At 43.6% G+C, this 26,754-nt stretch overlaps 1 protein-coding gene across 2 annotated transcripts in view; it reads left to right on the top strand.

The window, feature by feature from the left end:
* The window catches only part of Shisa9 (shisa family member 9), a 288,337-nt gene that overhangs the window by 23,538 nt on the left and 238,045 nt on the right, over positions 1–26,754 (top strand). The window lies entirely within an intron of this gene.

Here is a 26,754-nt window from a genome sequence, read left to right on the forward strand (position 1 = left end):
TTCTGTCTTGACTAACTTTGGTGATGAACTGTAATATGGAAGCATAAGCTGAACAAACCCTTTCCTCTCAGAGTTGCTTTGGTCATGGTATTTTATCACGGTGATAGTAACATTAAGACTGATCCCTAAAAGGAAAAAAAATCACTTTCTGTAAGTTCTTTCTAAAATTTTCTTCTAATGTGCGTACATAAGCTGTCTAATCAGCCTTGTGCCTATAGGCCTATCTGTGATGAAAGTCCAAAGGCTCAACACTATGTGTGGTTGAGTTTCAAAGATGCCAAGTCATGATCCTTGCACTCCAGGGATGTGAATCCTTCAGGAGAATATTTCTGTCTTCATGTTGGATGCGGGAGGGATACGCTTGCTTGTTGATATGTTTATTGGGCTAGAAGGAGTCACAAGTGAAACAGATCCATTTGTGCATCACCTGCAACGTGTGTTCATTTTACCTCCCTCCAACAGCACCATGAAATAAAGAAAATGTTTGCAGCAATGACAAATCAATGAATAAACTGGCTCGGAGCCTTAGAGTGACCTGCTCATGACCACAGACACACCAGGCAAGGAGCATGGGCTCTGGCCACTAAATTCGTACACTGAGATGCAAATCTTACACTCTGACTACATCCTTTCTTGAGCTTTTCCCAGGAGCCCTTGCTGCATAGTATATCAGGGCTATGTTTCTTTTATTTTTCTTTACCTTATTGATTGATTCTAAGAATTGCAGCATTTGATGAGCCTCATCTTTGAACATAAACCCACTTAAATAAAGTCACCAATCTTGTTCTAGAGTACCAGACATTTCTGACAGCTGTTTACTTGCCTGTAATTAATATTTCTTTTGCATCAGCTTTCAGCTGGCATTTACACCCTTCCCTCTAGGCATCAGTGGGAGACGTATGGGTGAGGAGCCTTCCAGGGTACATCCTCTTGGCTCTTAAAGTGCAGGGAGGAGCAAGAGATGAGGAAAGCAGTGGTGGGGACCAGGGAGGACCCTGCAAACCAGCAGGAGGTCTCCCCAGAACGCAGAGCTTGAGGTGAGCAAGGGCATCTTTTCCTAAAGAACTGATAATATTTGTTCTGCCAGAAGCATGCTTCCCAGTGACTTTCCAAGAGACCAGGAAGGAGAAGCGGAACGCCTCGACAGCGGTGGCCTTTGATTGAAGGGAGGACGCTGAGCCACAGAAACCCGTTTTTGTAGATCTGAAGAGTTTTTATTTTTGTATTGCAAATTGCATAAGGAGCTTTTGTTTGATTGGGATCATAATGGTTTGGGTAGAAAAATAATAAGAATTCCAAGTCTGACAGCGGAAGCCTGGATTTCAGAATCAGCTACCAAGGGTTTCCTTCACTCAGCACGCCTGCTGTCTCCCCTAGAAGCGATTAGTATGGATCTTTTGCTTCTTTGGAAATTAACAGCCAACAAAAAATAAGTAATATACTTAATATCATGATACATACATTAAAATATTTTACAGTAAGGTTTGAGGAAACCTGCCTTAAAAAATCCTAGTAAGCATTCTCAATAAAGTTAATTACAAGTTGAAAGAAAATCTCATTACATTAGCCTGAGAATTACAGTTAATGAAACTGAGTGTAATCACAACCTGAATATTTCATTAAATGGAGATTCGAAGTCATTAATTCAGGTATTCAGCCTGGAGTAGAGCTTACATTGCCACTGCTGATGTCAGTGCCTGGATTTTATACACTTAAATTCAGCTCTGTAGACCTGCAGAGACCCACCCAGCCCAGCCTCAGATCTGCCCACCGTGCTGAACCTCTGATCTGTAGTTACCCAATTCAAGTCAATCAACCAGAAAAATCTATCTTGGGGAATTTTTGGAGCTGGGACTAAGTTTATTTAGCATTATCTTGTCTTTGCTGCATTTCTGACTTCAGAGGGGCCATGGGATTTACAAAGGAGGAGATTCAGGGTTCATTCAATGTGCTAGGCTTACAATTTTTCCACTAAAGGAAATTAAGAAGCAATTGCTAAATGCTATCTTTATCACAGGCATTGATATATCAAACAATTAGGTAAGAGCTAGCTCTTACAACAAAAGCCAAGCCTAAGCTGGGCTTGGTGGCATGTGCCTTCAGTCCTAGCACTGAAAAGGACTGTAGGTTCAAACCAGCTTGGGCTAGAAAACAAGACTTCGTCTCAACACCCACCACCCCCATCAAACAAAAAGGAAACAAAATGAGCCCCAAAGCCTAAATCAAATGAAATTAGAGCATCATGGAAAACTTATCTCTCCAGGATTTACCATCTTTCCCCTTTCTCTGTCTGTCTAGCATCTATCCATATATCTCCTTCAATGAAAAATGAGAATGTAGGTTTGCAATTTGCCTGTTTGCTCATCAAATGAGTATTTACTAAATTCTGACCATTATGACTTGGGGCTAGGTATATAGAAATTACTATTGTGTTTCTGCATATTATTTGCTTGTCTGTCTGTCTGTCTGTCTGTCTATCTATCTGGATATGTTTAGTAAATACATGTATATATACACTTATTAGTCAAGGTACAGAAAAATGTATGGATCTTTTTAAAGTTATATGGCCATAAAATTTGTCAGGTCAACAATACTGCTTTTTAAAAACAAACATTGAGTATTTATGCTTCAAGGAATGATCACAAATATATGTTGGCTTGGCAGTTCCCTGGTGGCTGCCTTTTGGAACCGCAGAGGGTAAAGATGTAGATATGAAGGAAATAGAAAACCCATGGCAGAAACACAGGTGAAGTCTGAACCCCTTACTCGATCATTGCTCAGGCTTAGCGGTGGTTGAAATGGAATCATTAGGACAGAGCCTGTGTTGCTAAGGATCAGTGGTTCTCAATCTTCCTCATGCTGTGACCCTTTAATACAGTTCATCCTGTTGTGCCGACCCCCAACCACAAAGTCATTTTTGTTGCTACTCTGTAACTGTAATTTTGCTACTGTTATGAACTGTAATATAAATATTGATATGCAGGATAGCTGACATGTGATCCCTAAAGGGTCATGACCCACATGGTGAGAATCACTGCTGTAGATAGAGGGAGAGTTTTAATTGACATAGACAGTCATATGTGTTTGTCCTGTAATGGCGTTTTCATGCATATCCATCCTACTGTGATCATATAGATTCACCCCTTACCCGCTTCCTTCTCACACTCCTGATGGCTCCTCCCTTTCACCCTACTAGTGTCCTTTAATTTTCATGGTTTTGTTTGTTTGTTTGTTTGTGTTTTTGTTTTTGGGTTTTTTTTTTTTTGGCAAACTTATTAGCTTAATCAGGGTCATTTATAAGAGCATGGGTGAGAGGTTGTTTATAGGAATGTAGGCAACTCTCCAGTGTCTACACTACTGAAGAAAATGTCTCTCCTTTAAATAGGGGCTGTCTCTGGGTTTTGACCTTTGACCTCTGTGTGTCCTGTTGCAGCAGCTCATTTTATCAAGCAGCATCTGCATGTGAACCCTGATATAAAATATACTGAAGTGGAAATTGACCAATGTTCATAAGGCATATTAAATAGCTATGGTACACCAGGCATTTCAATGTATTCCTTTACTCTCTTCAACACTGCATAATAGGTGTGTTTATCTATATTCTAAAGACAATGTCTCAAGGACCTCTGTGTTTTGTATATAATCAGGCATAGACTCTATATTTAATACCCAGAGAGGGCAGGATTCAGATATGCTTTGGTCTGACCCCCAAGCCTGGAGTCTTTTCTCCATCCTAAGTAAAATGGAATTTCACTGTGAGTGCTATCACTGATGGCTGGTTACAGCTGCCTGCAGTGAAGTACTGAAAATGGGTTTCAAGAATGTATCAAAACCGAGAGAATGGGAGTGCTGTGATTGCTTAGTCATGCCTGCAGTGAGAGCTGAGAGGGTGGGAGTGCTGTGATTGCTTAGTCATGCCTGCAGCGAGAGCAAGATAGATTAGTACTTATGAACCATATACCTGTACTCTTATCTTTGCTATGAATATGATAAAAGACCCTCAAAGGACAAGTGATTTTATAAATCAAGTGAGATACATATGATATGGCACAGGGGAATATAAACCAAGTTGATAGATGAAGAAGGCCCTTAAGTGCAAAGTGTGTAGCATATGGTGTTTGCATATATAGTAAGCAATTAGCATATCTTTGCTTAATGAACTAGTGAACATCCAACAGAATAGTTGAAAGAATGTGACAACTTCTAATTCTTCGAGATCCTCAGAGCTCTGCCCTTTTGTCAAGTCCAAGTGCCTTAAACCATCCATCCATCAACACCAATGTCAACTAAAGTTCTTTTAGATTCCTATTGGAATGCTAATCCAGAACTGCATTTTAACATAATGTGTGTAACAAAGGAAAATGTGATCTGCTTTTATTTTTGCAAAGCTGCTATAGAAAATGGGAGTTGATATTGTTTAGTGTTCTTATTGTAACATTATTGCTGTGCACGGGCTGTACATGCCACACATACATATGGCAGGCATAGGATGGCTTTGTGGAGTCAGCTCTCTCCTTCCACTCTTTATGTGATGTTCTAGATTGACTTTGTTGCTGTGACAAACACCATGAGCATTGTGGTTTAGGAGAGGAAAGGATTTATTTCATTTTCACTTCAAGGCCATAGTCCATTAGAGGGCAATCAGGGGAGAAATTTAAGCAGAAACTGAGGCAGAAACCATTGAAGAATGTTGCTTGCTGGTTTACTCACAGGATCATGCTTGCCTAACTTCCTTATACAGCAGAGGACCTCCTGCCTAGGGAATGGTGCCACCCACAGTGGGCTGGGCTCTCCTTCAGCAGTTAATAATCAAGACAGTCCCCCTACAGACATGCTCAGATGCCAGTCTGACTTAAGCAATTCTTTACTTGAGGCTTTCCTTGTAGATGACTCTAGACTGTGTCAAGAGGACAAAGCTAACTAGGACCCTTGGCTCTGGGAATTAAACACAGGTTGTTAGGCTTTTGCGACAAATGCCTTTACTCATTGTGCCGTCTTGCTCAGTCTTCTTTATATAGAGAATGACTTCTGGACTCCAAATTTATTCAGATCTTTTTATTGTGTTATCTAAGAGGCATTGTGCTAATGAATTAAAAAACAAAAACAAAAACAAACAAACAAAAAAAAAAAGAAAAACAAAACTGTCTTTGACCTCTAGAACCTTTATTTTAGCAAGGAAGAAACCTGTCCAAATAGGTAATAGATAAAAATCAATAAGACATGCTTCCTAAGATAAATATGAGGGAAATAACTGAGGTGAGGTGGTGAGGAGCAGCGAGGCTGCTGTGAGGAAGCAATGGGGAGGGGAAGAGTAGGTTGAGTGGGGAGGAGGAGCCATGTGGGTGGTGGGTGGAGATGTAATCATAGTCAGAGGTCTCTAAGGCACGAACACATTTCACATGCTTGTGAAAACAAAGGAGACCTGTAGGGCTGAGGTGTGGTGAGGGAGGGGAAAGGTTATATCAATAAATGTGATGAAATGTCGTTCAAAACGGAGAACAGAGTAAAGTACCAGCCATAGACTGACTGTAGGTGGAACATTTAAAAAAAAATGTGTGTGTGTGTGTGTGTGTGTGTGTGTGTGTGTGTGCAGTCATGCATGTGCATGCCATAGCATGTGTGTGGAGGTCTGAGGACAACTTTTAGGTATCAACTTTTGCCTTCCTCTTTGTTGAGGCAGAGTCTCACTTTTTTTTTTTTTTTTTTCTGCTACACAAAACCTGGGGCAGGGGCTTCTGGGCATTCTCCAGTTTCTGACATTCTTCTCATGTTGGGGGCGGCGGCGGCCAGGATTACAGAAGCACACCACCACATTTAGCTTTTTGTGTGAGCTTTACAGATGGACCTCAGGTCACCAGGCTTGTGCAGCTGGCTTCTTTCCCTAGCATCTTCCTGCTCCCTGTCCCGATATGTGAACCTTTGAGTTTTTTATGTCGTTTCGTGCCTCAGTGTTTGATCTGGCCATCCAATGTTGCTTCCCAGTGACATTAGATGATATTAGTTCTTTCAAAAATTCTGCAAACTCCGAGTTCTTTGGGCCAATAGATGAGAGACTAAAAACTGTAGCAAAGCCATTTGTAAGTGTGTTTATTTCAGTCTTGCAAGCTGATATATCTATTAAACATCTGGTGTAGCAATTATTGATATCTAGGGAGAAATAATATTCGGAGAGAACTTTCAAAAATGTTAGTGGATTAGTACTTACATGGCCCCACTTAATCACTTCTTATGGTGAAAAACTTACTATGTCCCAAGGCAATCCATCCTGTTTCCAGTCGAATTCATTGACAAGGAGCTTGCCCGATGTCCATTCCAGTATTCTCAGCCAAACTTTTTGAAACAGCTGCCAAAGGAAGACAAAGCCAAAGTCATTAGTAATTTCCTCTGTCTGTTGGCCAGTAGCCCCCACCTTTTAAGGCTCAATATTATTAGTTCATGTTACAGCATTGAGTTACAAGCAACAGAAATCAGTTCTGCCAAGTGTAAGGGGAAACCTCCACCTTTTAAGGCTCAGTACTATTAGTTCATGTTACAGTTCTGCCAAGTATAAGGGGAAACCCCCACCTTTCGGAAGATTGTTGTTCACAGAACTAAGAACTCTCTGAGTGCCCCAGCTTGGGAAGGCAGGCACACAGGCACTGCTCCTTTCTCTCATTCCTCTTCCCCTTTCCTGTTTTCAAGATGGTCTTATTACTTAACAGAGACTGACTTTGAACTCACTATCATCCTGTTTCAGCCGCTGGAATGCCAACAATACATCATTGCAGATATGCACTGTGTTGTGATTTGAATATAAAATGGCCCCTCTAGGGTGATGTGTTTGAACACTTGGTCTTGAGCTGGAGGTGTTGGGGGAAAGATTATAGACCTGTAGGAGGTGGGGCTTCTGTTTAAGTGAGTGGACTTCCTGTTTACTCATTGCTTTCTGACTATGATCAAAACATGAGCAGTTCCTTCTCCTGCTGCCACTGTGGATGATATCCCTTCAAACTGTAACTCAAGGTAAGCCCTCCCTTAAGCTACAGAAGTCACGGTGATGGAAAATTATTTCTATATGTGACCATGCTCAGCACCAGGAAGTCTAACTATATATATATATATATATATATATATATATATATATATATATATATATATATATTTCAGAGATTCCTTGATAGTGTGAATCAATCCAGTAATTTTTCTCTCTTTGTGCCCATTTAAGTTTAAGGGTACAGAGGAGAGTCTGACTGGCCCACACTGAGTCACGTCTTCAACCCTTGGCCTGGAGGGAGGTAGATGTTTTATTTGTTAGTGTCATCTAGGCTGTGTAATATACAGATGGAAAGAGAAATCTGCAGAAAGAAATCACCGCAATGATCCTAAGTGGAGTATGGGTTGCTGGGTTCTTCAAAGGGGAAGCCAGCGAAGCCCATTCTCCTTTTGGATATCCTATTGTCTGGTGTTATTAGGCTTAGACATCCATCCAGTAATTTCCATACCATCCAATTTCACCAACGTGACAATGCTGTCTGCATGGCCCCTTGGCCCGTGCCTCAACCCTTGGAGTGCAGTCTTCTAGTGGTGATGTGTTTTCCCTGTGGTTTTATTTAGGCACAATCATGAAACCTATAGCATGTCTCCATCAAAAATTGGCTTGCATGATCATGAGGATAGATATCCAAATAATCATCAGGGGAGTATTATGTGTTCCCAAGTATTACTGGCCATACAATGTACCGCTAAGGAGGTGTGTGAGCACATGGAGAAGTGTGTTTGTAGGAAGATGGAGAGAACATGCTTGCTTGGCCAGCGGGAACATTCACGGGATGTGAGAATCTACAGAGAACGATGTGTGAAAAGCTTCAGAGACTTCTGAAAGGATTTAGAAGTGAGGCTTTGGGAGCTCTTGCCCAGAGCCTGATAATCATTTTCTAACAGGTGTCTTGTGAGTTGTTGGGGTGATGGTTAGGAGAGACCTTTATGATAAACTGGAGCCGTGCTCCAGCAGTCTTAAGCATAGCTGCCACACTACCTTACCCATGAAGTCTTTGTTCCAGACCTTCACCAGAGCCTTTTGAGGGTTGCTAGGAAACCAGGGATGCTTGAGCAGTTGTGATCTGATTACAATAAAGTTCTAGGTTTCTGTGGTTGGAGGAGGAGCCAGGCTGGGCTGGTGCCATATTCTCTTACCTTACTGTGGAGTACAGTGAGCTATAAGTGCGTTTCAGCTGTGTGAATTCAACTCTGTGATCTCAGTTCAGGGATGAGGAGAAGAGAGTTGGTGGTGCTGGGGGGTGGGGAGGCAAGAGTATGAGCTTGTAACATAAATAATTCAAGTGTTCCCGTCCCCCTTCTACACAATGAGCATATGCTGGAAGTGAGACGGGAGACATGAGTCTGCTTCTGCCTCAGACACATTCACTTCCCACGAGCTGCTCCAGAGTGTGATTCTAGCATTTAAAGATATGCATTTTTTCATCTAACTTGGCCCCTAAATACAAGCTAGTTATATCATCTGGTGCTCAACCAAAGAAACAGCCACCCTGAGGAATTTGAGCGACACATGGCTGAAGCTGCCCTGTCTGGCCTCAGCTCTCTGCCTAAGATATAAGCCCTTTCTTGGTAGCCATGGGTGGCACCATATGATTTTGCCCATTTTTAGACTTATGACCTCACTCGGGATCAGAAAGGCTTACGTATTTGTTCTGTTCCCTGGTGTTGCCTCTTGAGATCACGGACAGTGCTCCCAGGTACCCTCGTCTGATTGGCAAATCCTCTGTGAAGAATCCCCTGTCTTTGCAGATTACCAGAGAATGTGTTCATATTTGTTGGAGTTTTATGAATTGACTTTTAGATGGTCTATTGAGCTTGGGGTTTCCCAGGAGAGCTTTCCTTGGCCTTTGGGGAGTGTTTTGTGGTCAGTCCTTTGTAGTCCATCCTTAACAATGAATGCAGTACTCTATTTGAATACACCCATGTGTACATGCAGGAAAAAGGTCAAGAATATCGGGCAAAGGTTGGATGTCCTCTGTCCTGCAGCCCACTTCCCTTCTCCAGAGGCATCCCCAGGACTAAGTTTATTGTCCAGTCTCCTATAAATATTCTATGCATTTGTTAACATTCATGAGTACTTCTGTACCCTGCTTAACCTCACTCTTTAGTGGACACCTCACTGTCCTTGGACTTCTGTAACAATGTCCTACAGGCTCGGAAGCTTAACCATCAGAATATTTTTGCCTAATGGTTCTGGAAACTGGAAGATCAAAACCAAGGTATTGGCCAGTGAGTTCCTAGTGAGGTTTCTTTGAGACGAGAGAGAGAAAGGGGTTTTATTTCTCTTCTTTTAAGTCTCTCTTCACTTAGCTCCCATCTTCTGCTCAGAGTCCCTAAATACAGTCCCATTGAGCACTAGGCCTTCAATATATGGGTATGGAAGCAGGGCACAGTAGATAATGGGGATTCTTCAGCCAGTAGGTTTGCACAAGGATATATTTCTTACCTTTTCTGAAGACAGAATGGACAATGATGGAAGACTGGTTCCAGATAGGACTCTAACAGGGAGAGATACAGAATCCAAATCTAGCTGTGGACAGCCTGGAGGACACATGAGGACCTCAACAAGTAGGCACCACTAGCTTGCAGATGAGCTGATGTCCTGTTCAATATGGAGAGTATGACCTCGTAAGCCATTGGCTCTCTTAGGATGGGAGTGAGAGGGACACACAGGTTAGGAGGTGGCGACCCATGCAGGAAAGGGAAGGGGACAGCTCTCCTTATTACAGTCTGTGTATTTTTTCCAAGTCAGTCCTTAGAAACTCAGGACCCCAGAAAGCCTAAGGCCAAAATGGGGCTGTAGATGCCCTCCTAGGACATAGCTCTGGCATGAACCCCTTTTCACATTGCAGTCGCCTTCCCCATCCAGAGACCTCAGACATGGTCCAGCTTGTTCTTGGCCCATCTTTATACCCAATGTCCATTATTCTTTCTCAGTGTCCCATCCATCTCAGATCTCTCTGCCCTTGCTTACATTGCTTAGTTCCTGTTTTGCCTTTTGGTTTGGTTTGCTGAATTGCCTTGGGTTTTTGTGCCTTTTAACTTCCACAGGAATGTTTGTTTTCCTGTCTAACTGGAATGAAGACTCTGAGGGTTCTAAACACTTCCAAGGGCTCCCCCACCGTGTCACACGTGTACCATGTTTTCTGCAGACGCTGGGTGAAATCGGGATAACACATTTTCTTGCCATTTTGGGGAATAAGAATGCGAAAGGAAAGACAGTGGCCTGGGATGTTTTCCTTCTGAAGGCCCTTTGTTGCCTATCTCTCCTCCCGGTTTGTTCTTAGCAGGATGTGTACTATGTCTGTACTGGTCACACTGTCACACTGTGTGCTTGTCCCTGGGCATTCATGGGGAGCTGGTTGCCTTAGAATCTGAAAGCTGCATATGCTTAAGTTTCTTATATCCTACATTATATCCTACATTAAGTATCTGCCTATATCCTATGCGTATCTTCATATGTATTTGAAATCCTCTGTAGGTTACTTACAATACTCATTGCCACAACTGCTAAGTAGCTGTTTCATGGTCTTAGTTAGGGAATAGTGATGACAAGCATCCTGTACAACTTCAGTGTAGACACAATTCATGCCCCCTGTCCAGTATTTGCAATCTGATTGATGGAGTCCATGCAATCGGGAGGGTGCCAGCACTTTGAATGGACCCCTACAGTTGACCAGTGATGGTTGTTTAAAATAGCTCTTGTTTATATACTCGAGGAAGTTGTCACTAGTCTAAGTAGTTGTTTGGGAGATTTGAAATCCTAAATGTATTTAGTTTGTGTTTTCTTCACTCGATTGACTTGTCTGCCTGTCGCTGTCATTATCATGATAGTCAGTGGAATGTTCCACCAGTGACAGATATCTAGCACCTACCTAACATGAAGCCAGAGGACTTTGCAAGTGCTTCTTCATAGAAGTTGCTTTAGCAGAGCCCTGCTCTCCTCAGGCAGCAGTAGGGGGTCTGAAACCTAGACACCGTGATTGATAGACACATGCTCAGCAGGCTGACCCTACTCCCATTTGACTCTGATGGAAAGGGTCATGGATATTTTATGTCCTGCCTGGCCAACTGATTCTTACTGTAGGGAAGGTAGTAGATAATTCTGGCTTTTTAAGAGTTGACCGTTCTTCATATCAGAGTTTGTCGTTCTGAGGATTGAACCCAACGATTTGTGCTTAAACAAGTGCTCTTCCCCTGATCTCCGTCTTCGGCACAAAGTCAGTAACGCGCTGCAATGGTTTGAGTCCTGAATGTCCCTGCTGAGAAGTGAAGGAAGGCTTGGTGGGATAAACTGAGCCTGGACAGGGCCTTCTGCCTGCGATGCTTCTGTGATACTCATGCCAAGGTTTTGAGGAAGAGGCCAAGACAAGGGGCTCAGAAATCGCAGTCTCTGGGGTTGACCAGTTGCTAATGGAATGACCTGGGAGAAGTCACATAGTCCTTCCTTCTTCCCATAGGAAATGGTATTGCTACCCAGTGTCTTAGATCACTATGCTGAGGGAGAAAATGATGCATGTCAAACCCTTGGCAGGGTTCCTAGGACAGCTAAGACAAACAAACACACCAAAAGGAACAACAAAACAACCCCCATCTTCAGTGCCATTGGTATAACATTGTGTCTGTAACCTGCCCTTGTCTGCGGCACCTAAGTGAGGCAGGTTGTTGGAATGAATTTCATAAAAGAAGTGTCTCACCAAGACAAATGTAAGGGCACGGTGCAAATTTTGTGTTTGTTTGTAAGGACAAGTAGCTTGGAACAATCTGTTACTTGGGCTGGAGCCATCTGAGATCCTCAGCACAGTGACAGCCTGGTGAGAACTTGAGATCCCAACAGCTTGAATTAGTCACAGAGACAGGAGGTGAAGAGCAGGGACACTTTGGAGGATAGCCCCCAGTGTTTGCAGGTATATCTGGGTAACACTTCTCAGGCATAGAGAGAAGTTCCCAGCTTCTTGAGTTCTCTTTGTGGTAGACAACAGCAGACCATTGAGAAGCTGGGGAACAGGGCTGATGGTAGTGGCTAGTTTGGGGGATCAGTTCCTGCAGTGTTCAGCTGTAGAAAAACCTTCTGTGAAGTGGCATGCTCAGACCACGTCATCTTGTCTAATGCCGCAGAATCAAGTGCAGGTTGGAGGGGAGTCCCTTGGTGTCCACCGTAGAACACAGCAGCGGCAGCAGCAGCAGCAGTCTTTTAAGTCACTGGATTTCCTGAAGGATAATCGTCAGTGAGGTCACCATGTCACCATCCTTGCTGTGCTCAGCATTTCTCTTGTTGTTTTGAGACAAAGCCTCATGTGACACAGGCTATCCCTGAACTTACTATGTAGCCAAGGATGTCCTTGAATCCATGATCCTTCTATCTCCACCTTCTAGGTGCTGGGAATATAGTCTTGTGCCATCATGCCTAGTTTTATACAGTGCTGGGAACTGAACTCAGGGGTTCTTGAATTCTAGGCAAGCACTCTATCATCTGACCTATGCCCTCAGCCTTCCTCCCAGTATTTCTTTCTACAAAACCTATGTGCCAGGGAAGGAGATTTGCTTCCCCAAGGTGCTCTGATGTTCCCACGCCATGCTTCAGGAGAGCAGCGTCATTGATCAGTCTCTCCCTCTGCATTGTCTACCTGAAAGACTACAGGGGAAATTGATAACACTAAGACCCTCATCTCCCACTGCCTGCTTGGCATCTTTCACGTATCTCGGACATATGTACTATGTCAGGAACATGAAGGTCCTGGGGACAGAAGCCTAATGCAAACAGAAAGAGGAATTTGCTGGGCCACATCTGACCTGTAGATGCTGCTAGACCTCCAGTGTTTCCAGAACTTTGACTTTGTCTCTTCATCTTCCTCTGTAGACTTTGTAATCCCCCCCCCCCGACTTACTTTCTAGACAGCTTTTCTTTTCTCTGAAATGGCCAGATAGTTACTAGTACATCTAGCCAGGGATTGTGGTAATTGCTCCAGATGCAGAGATCCAAGGATGGAAAGAGGATATTTCTCTACAACTGTGTTGAAAACTACAGAGAGGTTTATGACTAGCTTGTGGGAAGAATGTGACCAGGGAAACAGTGCTCTGATTGGCTAGTTAGGGAGGAGGGGCATGAGTCAAGTCTGCCCAAATCTCAAACAAAGAACAGGATCGCTGTGTAACAGAAGTGTGTCTGTGTGTGCATGTCTGTCTGTCTGTCTGTCTGTCTCTCTGTGTGCATTTCTCTGTGTGTGTGTCTGTGTGTACATGTGTGTCAGTCTGTCTCTGTGTGTCTATCTGTCTCTGTCTCTCTCTGTGTATGTCTGTGTGTGCATGTGTGTGTCTCTCTTTCTGTGTGTATGTGTGTGTGTGTGTGTGTCTGTCTGTCTGTCTGTCTTTCTGTCTCTGTCTCTGTGATATTTAAAGGGTAGATCTTCAGGAAGAGATTCTAATTACACAACACTGAAAACGCACACACCTCTGTACTAATTTATATTTTTCTTGTATTCAATGTGTGATTGTTTATTTATATTTTGTTTGCTGCTTCAAATCCTTTGTGAAATGAGGTGGAATAAATAAATGATAAGGTGTGTAAACTGACTGGAGAAATAAGTCAATGCATCTCTCCATACAAAAGGAAGGAGGGGTTGACTGAAGACAAGCTGAGAGATGAGCATGGGCTTTGCCGTTTGCTATGTGTTAAATGGGACATTTCCTTAAAAGATTCAGATTGTAAAGCCTTGGTCCTTAACACAAAGTTCAAGCTGGGGTTTGGGAGAGGTCATCATAAGGGCTGTGACCAATGATGGATTTGTAATTTGTTGGCAGTGTTGGAAAGTGGTGGAAATGATGAGGTGCCTAATTGTCAGAGGGAGCACAGAGATGTACTGTTGAAGGCTGCATCTTATCTACATTCCCCTCCCTCATACCCTTCCCTCTTTCTGTTCCTGGGCTGTCAGGAGATGAGTAGCCTCCTCTACCATATGCTGCTGCCCCTACTACCATGATCTCCTGAGTTTGCTTCAGGCTCAGGCAGTGAAAGCATGAGGACAAATGGACACCCTGGAACTGTGGGCCAAGGCAAATCTCCCGTCTCAGTTGTTTTTCACAGTCCTTTCACCATGGTAACAGAGTTTATTTGAGTGATGCAGAATATACACAAGGACAACAGTTTGTCTCTTGCTGGACACTGGGCAGCCAGGACCTCCATTATGGACATGGCTGTTGTAATCTCACACCTAGCTAGGCATGGTGGCACATACCTGTAATACCTGTAATCAGCACTTGGAAGGCTGAGGCAGGGGGATTGTGAATTCAAGGCTGCCTAGGTTATATAATGAAACACTGTCTCAAAACTCAAAACTAAATGAAACTAAAAAGGTCCCCTAAACCCAGTCAAACAAAAGAAGCATATTCCTCTACTTGCAGATGTTAGGGGGCTTACATAATGCCTATCTCATATACAGTTTAATACCAAAAATTATGAGGAAGACAATGTCTTGGTGGTCATATCTTTCTCTACTATACTGCCTTGCACTTAATAGATGTTCAATGAATGTTTTCGACTAAATGAACTGGCCCACTCTGCACTTCTTTATTTGTGTTGTCTTGTCTGTCCTCTAGACAGCTACATCCTTCACGAGCACACACACACATGAGTGCGTACATGTGTGGAGGTGTGTAAGCATCTCCAGGCACTGTTTGTTTTTCTCTTCAGGCTCTTGTAAAGGCTTGGGACTTGCCAGGTAGACTAGGGAAGAAAGCCCCAGAGATCTGCATGTTTCTGCCTACACAGTGCTGAGAACACAAACACAGGCCGCCTAATTGGGCTTTTAAATGTGGGTTCTTGGATCAAGCTCGGGTCCCTGTTCTTGGAAGATAAACACTTTGTTGACTGAGTCATCTCTCGGGCCTCCAGTTTCTATTCAGGAGTATTGAAACAATAATTAAGTGGGCTTACTCTCAGATGTTCAGCAAGCACTCATTTGACAGCTTTTATTTTTATGTTTTTCCAGAAATGTTGCTGAGCCCAAAGCAATGCCTATCTGTCTGTCTGTCTGTCTGTCTGTCTGTCTATCTATCTATCTATCTATCTATCTATCTATCTATCTATCTATCTATCTATCTATCTATCTATCTATCTAAATCTGTAGTTCTGCAAATAGAACTCAGAGCCTTGTGCCTACCAAGGAAGCCCTCTACCACTGACTATGCCCCAGGTGTATGAAAAAAAAAAATCAGCATTGTATGCTGAGCTTCCAGGAGGGACCAGACTGAAGCACGTGGAGATGGGGATGTTCGTAACAGACACAAGTTTGAAGGGCTCTTGGAGGTCAAATCCCTGTGAACTGAATCATCTGGGCTTCCTTAGATCCCAAGTCTCCAGCCAGAAAGCAGCAAGGGACCTGTGTGTTTCACGCACCGTCTTGCCTCCTTGTTGTGCTTGGAAGACGTCTTCAGTGTTCGCATGCTGGCAGGGCTACCTCAGTTTACTTCCCTTAGATCCAGACAGATCCTGAGACAAGGATTTGAGAAAAATTCCTGTTTAGGAGGTGATTTCAGGAAAGTGTTAGGTGAGTTGGAGCAAGATACGGATGTAAGGAATGGTGTGTTGTTGTTGTGTGTTTTGGGTGTGTTGTTGGTTGTTTGCAACCACTGAGAGCCCGAGACTTGTGGGAAAGGGGCAGAATCTGCCTCCAGCAACAGGAAGGCAAGTGTGCCTAGAAGAAGGATAGGACCACATCAAAGGCACATGGTTTGGGATAGACACTTCTCTCCAAGGGGTGTGTGTTTATGTCATGGGGCAGTAGCTGTTCTATGTACAGAAGTCCATCTGAGGTCCATTTATGGGGAAGAATTGTATTAGGAAACCAAACCCTTTCTTGGGGAAGTACACAGTCTGGGGTGTACAAAACACAAACACATTCAAAAGCAGTTATTAGCAGCATCATAAGTCGGGTCACTTCAGATAAAGGTGTAGGGACAGGTGCTGCCTTTACAGGAACACCAGAAAGAAAAAAAAAAAGTCACCTCCATCCTTGATATGGGTGAACAGCTACCAAGATATCATGTGCTTATTAATGGGGACCTTGAGACGGTGTCTCCCAAAATCCTGGACTATTTTTATCAAAAAGAAAACTCAGTGTAAAATATTTGATGCCTCGAGGATAATTCATTGTCACTGGGCCAATTTAAGTCTCATTAATCACAGGAAGGAAAGAACTCCTTGCCCCTTGAAGCTGGTAGTGACCAGCTGTGAGCAGGGTGGGGGTTGCTTCCCATAAATGGAAGTCAAGTGGTCTAATTATGCAGAGATGGGAGCAAGAAAGATCCTCTTAGGCAGGGACGTTTTCTTGACTCACATTTGTCAGTCTTTGGCTTTGCTGCTGGCCTTTGGTCTAGTTAAATTGGTATAACTGGAGGATTGTCAAGGAAATCTGTGAGTTAGTTTTGAGGAAACATGAAGTGGCCTTTGAGGCCACTCTAGTGTCTATTTATTTGTTTCCCATTTATTGAGAAGCTACTTTGTGCCAGGCCATAGACTAAGCACTTGGAATGTAAATTTGTACTCTTTATTTTAACACTTCCAAGAATCCTGGGACTTTGTCCCTTTTAAAGATGCAAAACTGGAAATGTTGAGATGCTCATACTTGAGAAAGCTGGGATTGGAACCCTGGTCTGATCAGTTCCAAACCAAACCAAGCTTTTTTTTTTTTTTTTTAAGATTTATTTATTATTACTCATAAGTACACTGCAGCTGTCTTCAGATACACCAGAAGAGGGCGACAGATCTCATTACGGGTGGTTGTGAGCCACCATGTGGTTGCTGGGATTTGAACTCAGGACCTCTGGAAGAGCAGTCGGTGCTCTAACCCGCTGAGCCATCTCTCTAGCCCCAAACCAAGCTTTTTAACTATTGCATGACAGTGTATTCAGTGGAGCCTAATCTTATCAACAAAGATATGATTTGCTGATGGAGGAAATAAGGACAAACAGAGCATACAAGAAAACCAGCAACTATCCATTTTAAATGCCCAAAGAAAGTTATTGATGATGCTCTTTTGGTATATTGCTGTCTTTGTGTGTTTGAACCATTCTAACTATAAACCACATCAGCCCAGTGGATGGCAGTGAACACTGAGATGCTCAGGCTCTAGTGCCAGGAGAGACCTGCTTTCCCACAGATGGCACCCTGTTGAGTTAGACATGGTGGTGTGTGGGGGTTTCAAGCCAGCATAGGCTCTACCTTGAGACTTTAGGCAAAACAATAGTGTCTTCTCACCATCTCAGCATTGTGGAAGAGCCAGCAGGCTCCCTCAGTCCTGCCTGCTTAGGCCATGAATGATCTTTGTGAGGTCTGGTCCTCATGTCATCACTTTGGGAGGTTAAGACTTTAACATGCACAATTTGGGGGAGTCAGTGTCATTAAGATCATACCTAAAATCCTTTTAGGATTAACTTCCACTATCCACATAGCGAAGCGCTGCGTTGTCTTGTTGTTTTTCCCAAATGCATGTGATGCCACAAACATTTCATTGTTGCTGCATATGTTTATAAGCATTGCTGTTGAATGACTCCTGTTCTCTTCCGCTTTCCTCATTCTTCCCTCTCTCCTTTTCCAACTCCTCTTTCCTCTCTTGCTGTTTCCTGTCTTTGTTTATTATTATTATTATTATTATTATTATTATTTCCATTATTTTTTACTATTATTATTTTGTGACGGGAAGATAGAATCTTACAATATAGGCTCAGCTAGCTTTAAACTCCAAATTCTCTTACTTAAGAGTTCTGGGACTGTAAACATGAACCAATGTGCCTGGCTGTTATGGTTTCTTTATCTTTAAAATGTGAATAACATTTCCAACTTTATAACTTTGTGGAAAGCTAACAGTTACTAGGTGTCTGACATGTGCTAAATACTCAATAAATATTAATTCCCTCATTTCCCTGAACCCAGATAAATTCCCTAGAAGCAGAGCGTGAAAGGGGAATTCTTGTGCAAGGCACTTCCTGGGGGAGCACCCTCAGAAAGGTCCTGGAAGGGAGGGATGGTAGTATGAGAGAGGCAAGGGACAAAAGAGGAAAGGTCTGAGTTGGATCCCAAACTGACCCATGGGGTGAGCTGGAGCGTGAGGTATACCATTTAGCCTCATGCTGCAGCCATGGATTGGCTTTTTATAGCTCTGTGACAGTGGTCATTGGTTGTGGGTCCTTGTTGCAGATAAGGACATGAAACCTTTGCACGGGGTGAGACATTTTCTCTTTAATCATGAATGATGCTCTTTTCAGTATGGCAATCCAAAGCCATGTGTGACAATGGAGAGGCTGTCCAGGTCCAAATATGCTACTGATGTAAAATAAACATCAGATCGTCAAGGCTTAATATGAAAAAAATCGGTCAACATTATTTTTATGTGCTTGTGCGTACACAATATATGTGTGGGTACACATTTATTCATGTGCAAGTGGAGGTTACTAGACAACCTCTGGTGTCATTTTCCAGGTAATGTCTACTTTTTGGAGACGAGATCTTCCATTGACCTGTAACTTGCTAATTAAGCTGGGCTCTCTGGCTGGTAAGCCCCAGGAAGCCTTCTGTCTCTGTTTCCTTAGCATTGATATTATAAGTTCATGCTACCACACCAGACTTTTTTTAAATTGAAACATACACACACACACACACACACACACACACACACACACACACACACACACAAACCTGTATTTACTTTAAGGGAAATACCCAGAAAAACATAGCCAGAAGATGGTAGATGTAGAAGATGTGGAAAAAATAATCAGCAGAAGAATTCCCCAAATATATGTGGCTTCTTTCATCAGGAGATCTTAGCTCGGTCAGGACTTGGTCTAGGAGCCCCATTTTCTGAATTCTTCTCTTTGAATTTAGAAAGGGTTTGCCTATCTTGCAGGCTTCCAAGACAGAGAATAGTGTGGAGAAGAGAAATGCAGGCTAGCTTTGTTTCCAATGTCCCCCACTCAGTGCCTGCAGATTCCCCAGCCTACACTTCAATAGTTGATTTCAAAGAGATGAGCCTGATGGAGTGGTGAGGTTAGGCAGCAGTGCTCTGAGCAGCAAGGCCATGCTGATGGGGAAGCAAACAGTGAGGTACCAGGGGCTGCTCAGTGAGTGGTCAGAAGAGATATGGAAGCAGCTGTGGGAAGAAGCACACGGGAGTGCGTCTGCTCCCAGTGTATCAAAGGCCAAGCTTCCCTTGCTCAGGGGTGGCAGAGGATGATGATAAGCCTTTCACTGTATGTAGGAAGACACATTGCCATGTTACAGATCATGTCAGTCAGGTCCAGGCAATGGGCACCAAATTAGGGGATGTGAAGTAGAAGTGACTGCAGCAGTCAGGCCAAGATGTTATAGGCCAGCCAGATGCACTGCTGGCTCTTCATCTCCGAGTGCTGGAGTTTTCTTGTCTGTATTCCTCTTACTTCCATACTCACCCATTCAGCCCATCTGGGTAGGGCTTGCCTTTACACACCTGGGTGAGGGGATGCAACTCAGGTCCTCACACTTGCAAGGCATGCATGTTACTGACCACGCCACCCAGCCTAACATCATTAGGTTTTGTAAGTGGATTATGTCTTGTCACAGTAACATCTTGAACATAGTGGGTTAAATAAAGCATTTTATTAAAATTGACTTGTTTCTTTGTGTTCTATATGTGGTTGCTTGGAAATTTGCTTCATATCTCCACATGTCTATTGGACAGCATCACTCTAGATCAGAAGTAACAAGTCACAGATTTTTTAATAATAAAAAGTTATTTTAAAGGGTGAGAGAGCAAGTCCTTTGATCTCTGTAGTTCCCTGGTCCTACAGTGGTGCAGAAGAATCAGACACAGATCAAATGTAAATGAAAGGGAATGGCTGCCTTTCAATAAAACTTTATTTACAAAGTCACTGGGTTTGGCCCCTGAGCTCTAGAAAATGACCTTTTTCTAGAAAATAAATTAGCGAGCTCTGAGTTGTGAGTCTCGATACAGGCTCCAGGAGTTGTGTTCCTGAATTAGTGAACTAGTCTGGTAAAAGAATTAGGGGAGACATCAATAGTTCTTTTGGGACTTCTCAGTTATGCTTTAGGCGAGGCTGGCTAGCCAGTGAGTTCCAGGATCTGTCTCTGCCTCCCCAGGTCTGAAACCCTAAGTGTGCGATGCTCTGCTCAGCTTTCTGCACAGGTGCTGAGGTGCTGGGGCTACGCCCCAAGACCTCGTGCATCAGGCTAGCACCTTGTAGACTGATCCATCGCCAGAGCTCCAGAAGGCTTTTTCTAGCATTTCCTCTGTCTTTGCCTTTGACCCCTAACTACTTTAGATAGCACTAGGAGGGGGAACTGTACCTCTATAGCTTTGACTGTAAGATTCTCTTGCAATAAAGGCTAAAGATGGGGAAATACACAGAAGGAAGGAAAACAAAGCCAAACATTTACTCCATTCTCAGGACTGGAGGGGAGGGACATATGTATGTCAATATGTCCTGTGGGGATGCTGCTTGCTATTCTGAAGGTCTGGGCAACTGGTCTACTGTGGAAGGCAGAGGCACTGTTTTGAGGATTTAATGATTTTTTAAAAAAAATGACATATTCCCCACAGCTTTTTGCTAACACAAACATAAACATACAGTTTTTCAATTGAGAGCAATTAACATAGAATGCCTTAGGCCAGGAAATAATTAATACAAAATTCTGGAGAAACTGCAGCTCCATAGCTCACGTTTTTTTTTTTTCTCAAGGTGGAATTGCTTTATTGAAATGAACTTGTGGTGTCTAGAGACCTTTCTGTGGCCTGTTTAGCCTGGACTCGAATGTCTCCACTGAATCTGTGTATCTCCCCTTGCAGCCGCGTGGCACTGTCCTTCCATGTAGACACAGAGAACATCCCAGAGGGCCCTGCAGCAGACACATAGTTGATTCTTCCCTAGTGGTTACTCATGGATAATGAGGTGCTTGCCTCCATCCATGTTGAGGTTCCTGTCCTCCTGTGAAGTGTTTCTGATCCATTGAGTCAGAATTGACATCACCTTCCTTCTTGCCTTTCACAAACATTCATTGAACTCTTATCATGTGCTGGGCCTACATGAATCAGGCACAGTGCTCCGACCCACATGCTGATGGAGAAGAGGACCAGAGAAGAGATCAATGAAGTGGTCCAGGGAATGGTAAGGGCTGTCAATAAAATAAAGAAGGGACGAGGGATGTAGTGATGGCATACCTGGGGTGTTCCTCTCACCAAAAGCCGGCAAAGAACTTCTGGAGGAGATGTCCTCTGAGGGTGCTTGACAAATTTAGAACAGAAGCAGGTTCTCCAGTGGCTTCTCTGCCTCTCACCAGACTCTTGTCTGTCTTACAGACATTCTCTTGTTAATGTCTTGGCCATGCAGTGGAGTAGAACTATGACCGCAGCAGATGAGACACTCAGTCTCAGGAAGATGGTGTCTTTGTCCCAAGGGCATCTAGTCCAACTGTGTGCAGATGGGGTTTGCATCCAGACGCCTGGCCTCGAGTGCTCTTAGGTAACTGCAGGCATAAGGACTGGATGAGCTGGACTTTCTGTTACCATGGAAAGAAATGGCCTAAAGTAGGAAAGATTTATTTTGCCTTGTGATGCCAGGGGATTCAGTCCATAGTTCGTTGGCTCTAAATTTCTGGGCCTGAAATGAGGCTGAGCACCAAGGATTGAAAGACATGGTGAAATAGAACTTCTCATACATCGATGGGGACACACACAGAAGAAACAGGAAGGGGCTGGGGCATGACCCTTCTCTACACAAGTGTGCTCTGTGACCTACTTTCCACCAGAGCCTACTTTCTCATTTCCATCATGTTTCAAAAATGTCACCCCATTGCATACTCATCGATGGCTTAATCAACCACCATGATGTCAGCCCATTTCGTACCCATTGATGGCTTAATCAACCACCTCAGAGTCTCAGCAACCCTCATCCCTCAGTGGTGCCACCATCTGGCTCAAGTCTTCAACCTATAAGTATTTGGGAGTAAACTTTACATTCAAAATATAAGAAAGACATTGGCTTATTGAATATTTGATTCCTTGACTTGTCGCCTTTCACTCCCAGAGATCCACAGTTGATCAGTAAATGCTTAGCATGTTTAGATAAGTCAAGCAAAGAAATTGAAAGGACGGTTGGAATCTGACCTAGTTAATATATATATATATATAATATAGCAGGCAGTTTGGAGAGCATCCCCTCCTCCTCCTCCTCTATCCCTCCTCTTTCTCATTACAAGATGAAATCACACAGGAAGTGCCCCCCCCCGGTGATTTCTCTGATAGGATTTATGCTTCTAGTGTAGCAACTTATAAAATGGTTCCCTTTTGTGATCACTGGAAACCCTTCCTGAGAGACCCTGCACTTTGTCTCAGCCTGCTCAAGATGCTGCGGTAAAATATCACAGACTGGGTGGCTCCTACAACTAACATGTATCGCTTGCAGCTCGGGGTGGGGGTGGGGGGGCTGAGGTCTAAGGTCCAGGCACCAGTGTAGCTGGGATCTGGTCAGGGTCCTCTTTCAGGCTGCAGACTGACCAAGAGTGGAAAGGAAAGCAAGCTGGCTTGTGACTTATTTAAGGACACTCATTCCGTTTATGAGAGTTCTACTTTTATGACCTCATCTAGTCTCGATCATCTCTGCAAAGCCCCCACGTAACTTGTGCAGCTATGTGGAGATTCGCTACAGGTTTTTTTGTGGAGATTGATAAACAGCAGTGGACAGCACTGTGCTATAAAGCAACTGCAGACCAGGGCTGAAATGACAGGTGCTTACTACAGTTCTCGCTTCTTGTAACCTAATTATCTCCACAGCCCCATCTCTAAATACTGTTGTGTTGAGTAGTAGGGTTTGCATCCGTGACAGATGTAAAGAAGGAAGGTTTTGCTTTGATGTGCAGTTCAGAGGGAATTTATCCATCATGGTGGAGGTTGGTGAATCCAGGTTAGAGGGAGCTTGTGCTGTGAGCTGCACACGGCGCCCAGTTGGATCAGAAAGTACAGACATAATGGGAGATAGACCTATGCTCTAATCCTCAAGGCCTGTGTCCTGTATCTGTCAGCTAGACCTGACTTGTGGAGCCTCCACTTCCTCTCCAGACAGCACTGTTACCCTGGCAGCCAAGTGCGCAGGCTCACAGGGAAAGAGCACTTCCGTCTATACGTGCTTTATAGAGCAGAGCGGAGCAGAGACATTTGGTCCACCGTGCAGGTGCATTTTGAGTTTTCTTTGACCTTTTCTTTTTAAGATTTATTTTATTTTTATTTGTGCATGCATATGTGTGTGTGTGTGTGTGTGTGTGTGTGTGTGTGTGTGTGTGTGTGTGTGAGTGCACATGGGTCCTGCTGCCAAAAGAGGGCATGAGATCCTCTGGAGGTGGAATTATAGGTGGTTTTAAGCTACCTGATGCCGGTGCTGGGAATCAAGCTTCCATTTTCTGTGGGAGTAGCCAGTGCTCTTAAGTACTGCGCCATATCTCTAGGCCTAAGCACCTTTGATTGAAACTGGAACAGAGGACCTACATTTCCCTAGCCCCTTTCTTCTCTCTTCCAGATCTGCTCCCGAATCACCTCCCAGATATTTCAGTTCCAAAGAAGCACTATTTGCAAAAATTCTCTCATCTAACCCAGTTGTCAGTGAAGCTGAGGTGTTTTATAACGTGAACACATTCTACAGATTTATCTAGTTTCCTGTTGCTGGACATGTTGCTGCTTCTGTTTTTCATCATTCTATCTAAATTGATGGTCCTCCCTCCTAGTGCTCCGAGTCTCCGTGTACCCATGAGTTCCCCTCAGGCACAATCTTAGAAGTAAGAATGACTTTTGATTCCTGGCTTGTTGAAATTACTTTCTGAAGTCTGGAGTTTTATTTGGCATGTCAGGAAAAAATCCGCACTGAGTGTGGTCCTGGATTCAGAACAGTGTGTGGGGGCCATGATGCAACTTCAACGCAGATGTCTTGTGTTTAGGCTGCTGAGCTACGCTCTGCCTCCAGGTCTAACCCATGCCTGCTGATAATGCTATTCTATATTTGCAATCACTATTTTTTTTTTACTGGTTTTAAAAATCTTTTTTATCTGTTGTGCCACACCCACTGTATGAAGTCAGTGGAGAAGAGATGCATATAACTTCAAAAAACCGTAAAGCATTCTGAGGTTCCAAGAGGTTAAGTGACTTCTGAAGCTGGTGTACGGAGTGGATAGGACTTCCTGATCACTGCATCAGTCAGCTATTAGTGACAACAGTGCTGTCTAACAAATAGCTCCCTTCTCAGCAACTTACATCGACAAGGAGGCGAGTTGTCCCTTGGCAGCCAAGAGGCATTAGTTTAGAACACTCTCTCAATATTAACAAAAAACAGAGATGCTCAAGTCTAAAAAAAAAATGATGTAGTGTTTGCATGTAACATATACAGTACTCCTGTAAGCTGAAACTATTTCTGGATCACTTAGGACATTTACCATAATCTAAATGTTATAAAAAGAGTTGTATCATATTGTTTATGAAATAATCTAAGAAAAATGTATATTTTCAGTGCTCACAGTTTTTCACATTTTTTAAAACTAACATTTTCCTTTATTCTTTGAAAAATTAATATAATTTCATACATGCAGTGTATCTTGATTGTATTCACACCTACCTACTCCCTCCAACTTTCCCAAGGCTCCCCCCAAACATAACATCCAAATTTTAGTTAATTAATTATTAATTTATAACCCACCGAGTCCAGTTAGTGCTGTCCATATGGGTGTAGGGGTCACCGACTGAAGCATGGACAAACTACTTAATTTTTAAAATTGTTATTACACTTTAAACTATTTATTTTGTGTGCGTTTATGCATGGACTTACCCATGCCACAGCACACATACAGTGGCCAGAGGTTTTTTTTTTCCTTCCTGTGGGTGCCAGGAATCAAACTCATGTAGGCCTTACAGCATGTACCCATACCTGCTGAGCTGTGTCACCTGCCCATACCTACTTTTGACTTGAAGGCTGGATGCCCCTGAAGGGGTTTCATCCTCTTGTGAGTTGACTTTGAGGACCGACTTTACTTGAGATGATTCCAGACAGGCCAGTATGGCCAGGCATAGGGGTCAGAGCCAGAGAAGCATCAGCTGATGTCAGAAAGGAAGAATTGAAGCCACAACGCACTGGGAGACAGAAAACCGCTATTTATTGTAATGGGAAACGACGAGAGGGCTTTATGAGGGAGAGACTTGATCTGATTTGTTTCAAGAGCTTATTTGGGCTGTTTGTTCAGCTCTGGATCTTGTGACTCTTCTATAAAAGACAGCCTATGGATTCTTTATTTGGTTAATAATGAATTTGTTCTCAAGGAGAGCCATAGGGTGGGAACCGCAGAGCTGTGAGCCATTCCATCGGGGACTTGCCGAGCTGAGCGGCCTCTCCCGGGTGAGTCTCACTGGTTCATTGATCACGTCATAGAATCATTCTACACACTGAGAAAATACTTGCTGGACACTCCCTCTTGGGTTAGCACCAGAAAGGACTGGGAAAGACTGCCTGGAACCTTCACATGGAACCCTGGTCGCAGTCCTCCACCATAGGTCTCTGGAAGACTGCCATAGTGGGGCCCTAGACTCCTGGGTCTCTGCTTGAGGTCCAGTCACCAGGACAGAAGGAAAACAACTGTCATTAGAGCCAACTATCTTCCATTTGTTCTTTGAGATCCATTGTGTATAAGAGAAAGCTGAGGCTTAGAGGACTAGCTCAAGAGAACACAAAATGACCATCAGCCAGGTAGACATAGACATGTTCCATCCCCCACCCTGCCCCGCCCCATGCCCCATCCACACGCTCTGCCCACAGGCTCACCTTTAAGCCAACAATCTCTGCACTCTAAATATGGAGTTTGGAAAAGAAAACTAATGATGCTTATTTTGAATAAAAAAAATGCCCTTTTCACAATTAAAAAACAGCCACATAAAGTGAGTTTACATTGAAAATTAAGTGTTCATATGCAAAGGTTCCCCCTTCAGGAGTAAGCATTATGACTTCTAATTATACAGCAGTCGGCACTACATATTTATGGAGTCTTTGAAGAACTGTTATAAATAGGTCAGAGCAGGGCTCGCACTCCCTGCATGTTTACTTGCCTGGTGTGCCCATTGGCATTTGGCCCTGATCTTGTTCAGCCTTGAACTCTAGTTATGTTCTCTTATGCTAATGAGTCATCTCCCAAGACTGCAAGCAGGGTGTCCTCTGTATATTGTTCTCTTTTTTTTCTGTCACAGGATCTACCACAGTGCTAGGTCTGGGGCACTGACTAATAGATCCCTTGTTCCTCTTCCCTCTCCTTTGTCTATGGCCTCCCTTCTTCTGTCTCCTTCATTCTCCATCCCCCTCCCCTCCCTTGCCTTCCCTTCTTCTCCCCCCCTCCCCCATCTCTTTCCTCCTTCTCTCCCCTTCCTTTCCTGCATGTTCTTTCTTTCCTTATCCCCTTTCCCTCCACAATAATGTCTATAAAGTGATTAATGTTGTGGCCAGAGATCCAGTGACAGGTTCTGTTGAGACATTAGATATGTAAGAGCAGTTGGTATACACATATGGGGGCCCAAGTTCAAATCCTCAGCACCCACAGAAAACCTTCCTGCTTGTTCCTCTAATCCCTGCACTGTGGGAGGCAGAGGCAGGCTCATCACTGGAGCTTGCAGACTCCCAGCCTACCTCCAGCTTCAGTGAGAGATTCTGTCT

The sequence above is a fragment of the Mus pahari genome, chromosome 12 (genome assembly GCF_900095145.1).
Source record: "Mus pahari chromosome 12, PAHARI_EIJ_v1.1, whole genome shotgun sequence".
Taxonomy (NCBI): domain Eukaryota; kingdom Metazoa; phylum Chordata; class Mammalia; order Rodentia; family Muridae; genus Mus; species Mus pahari.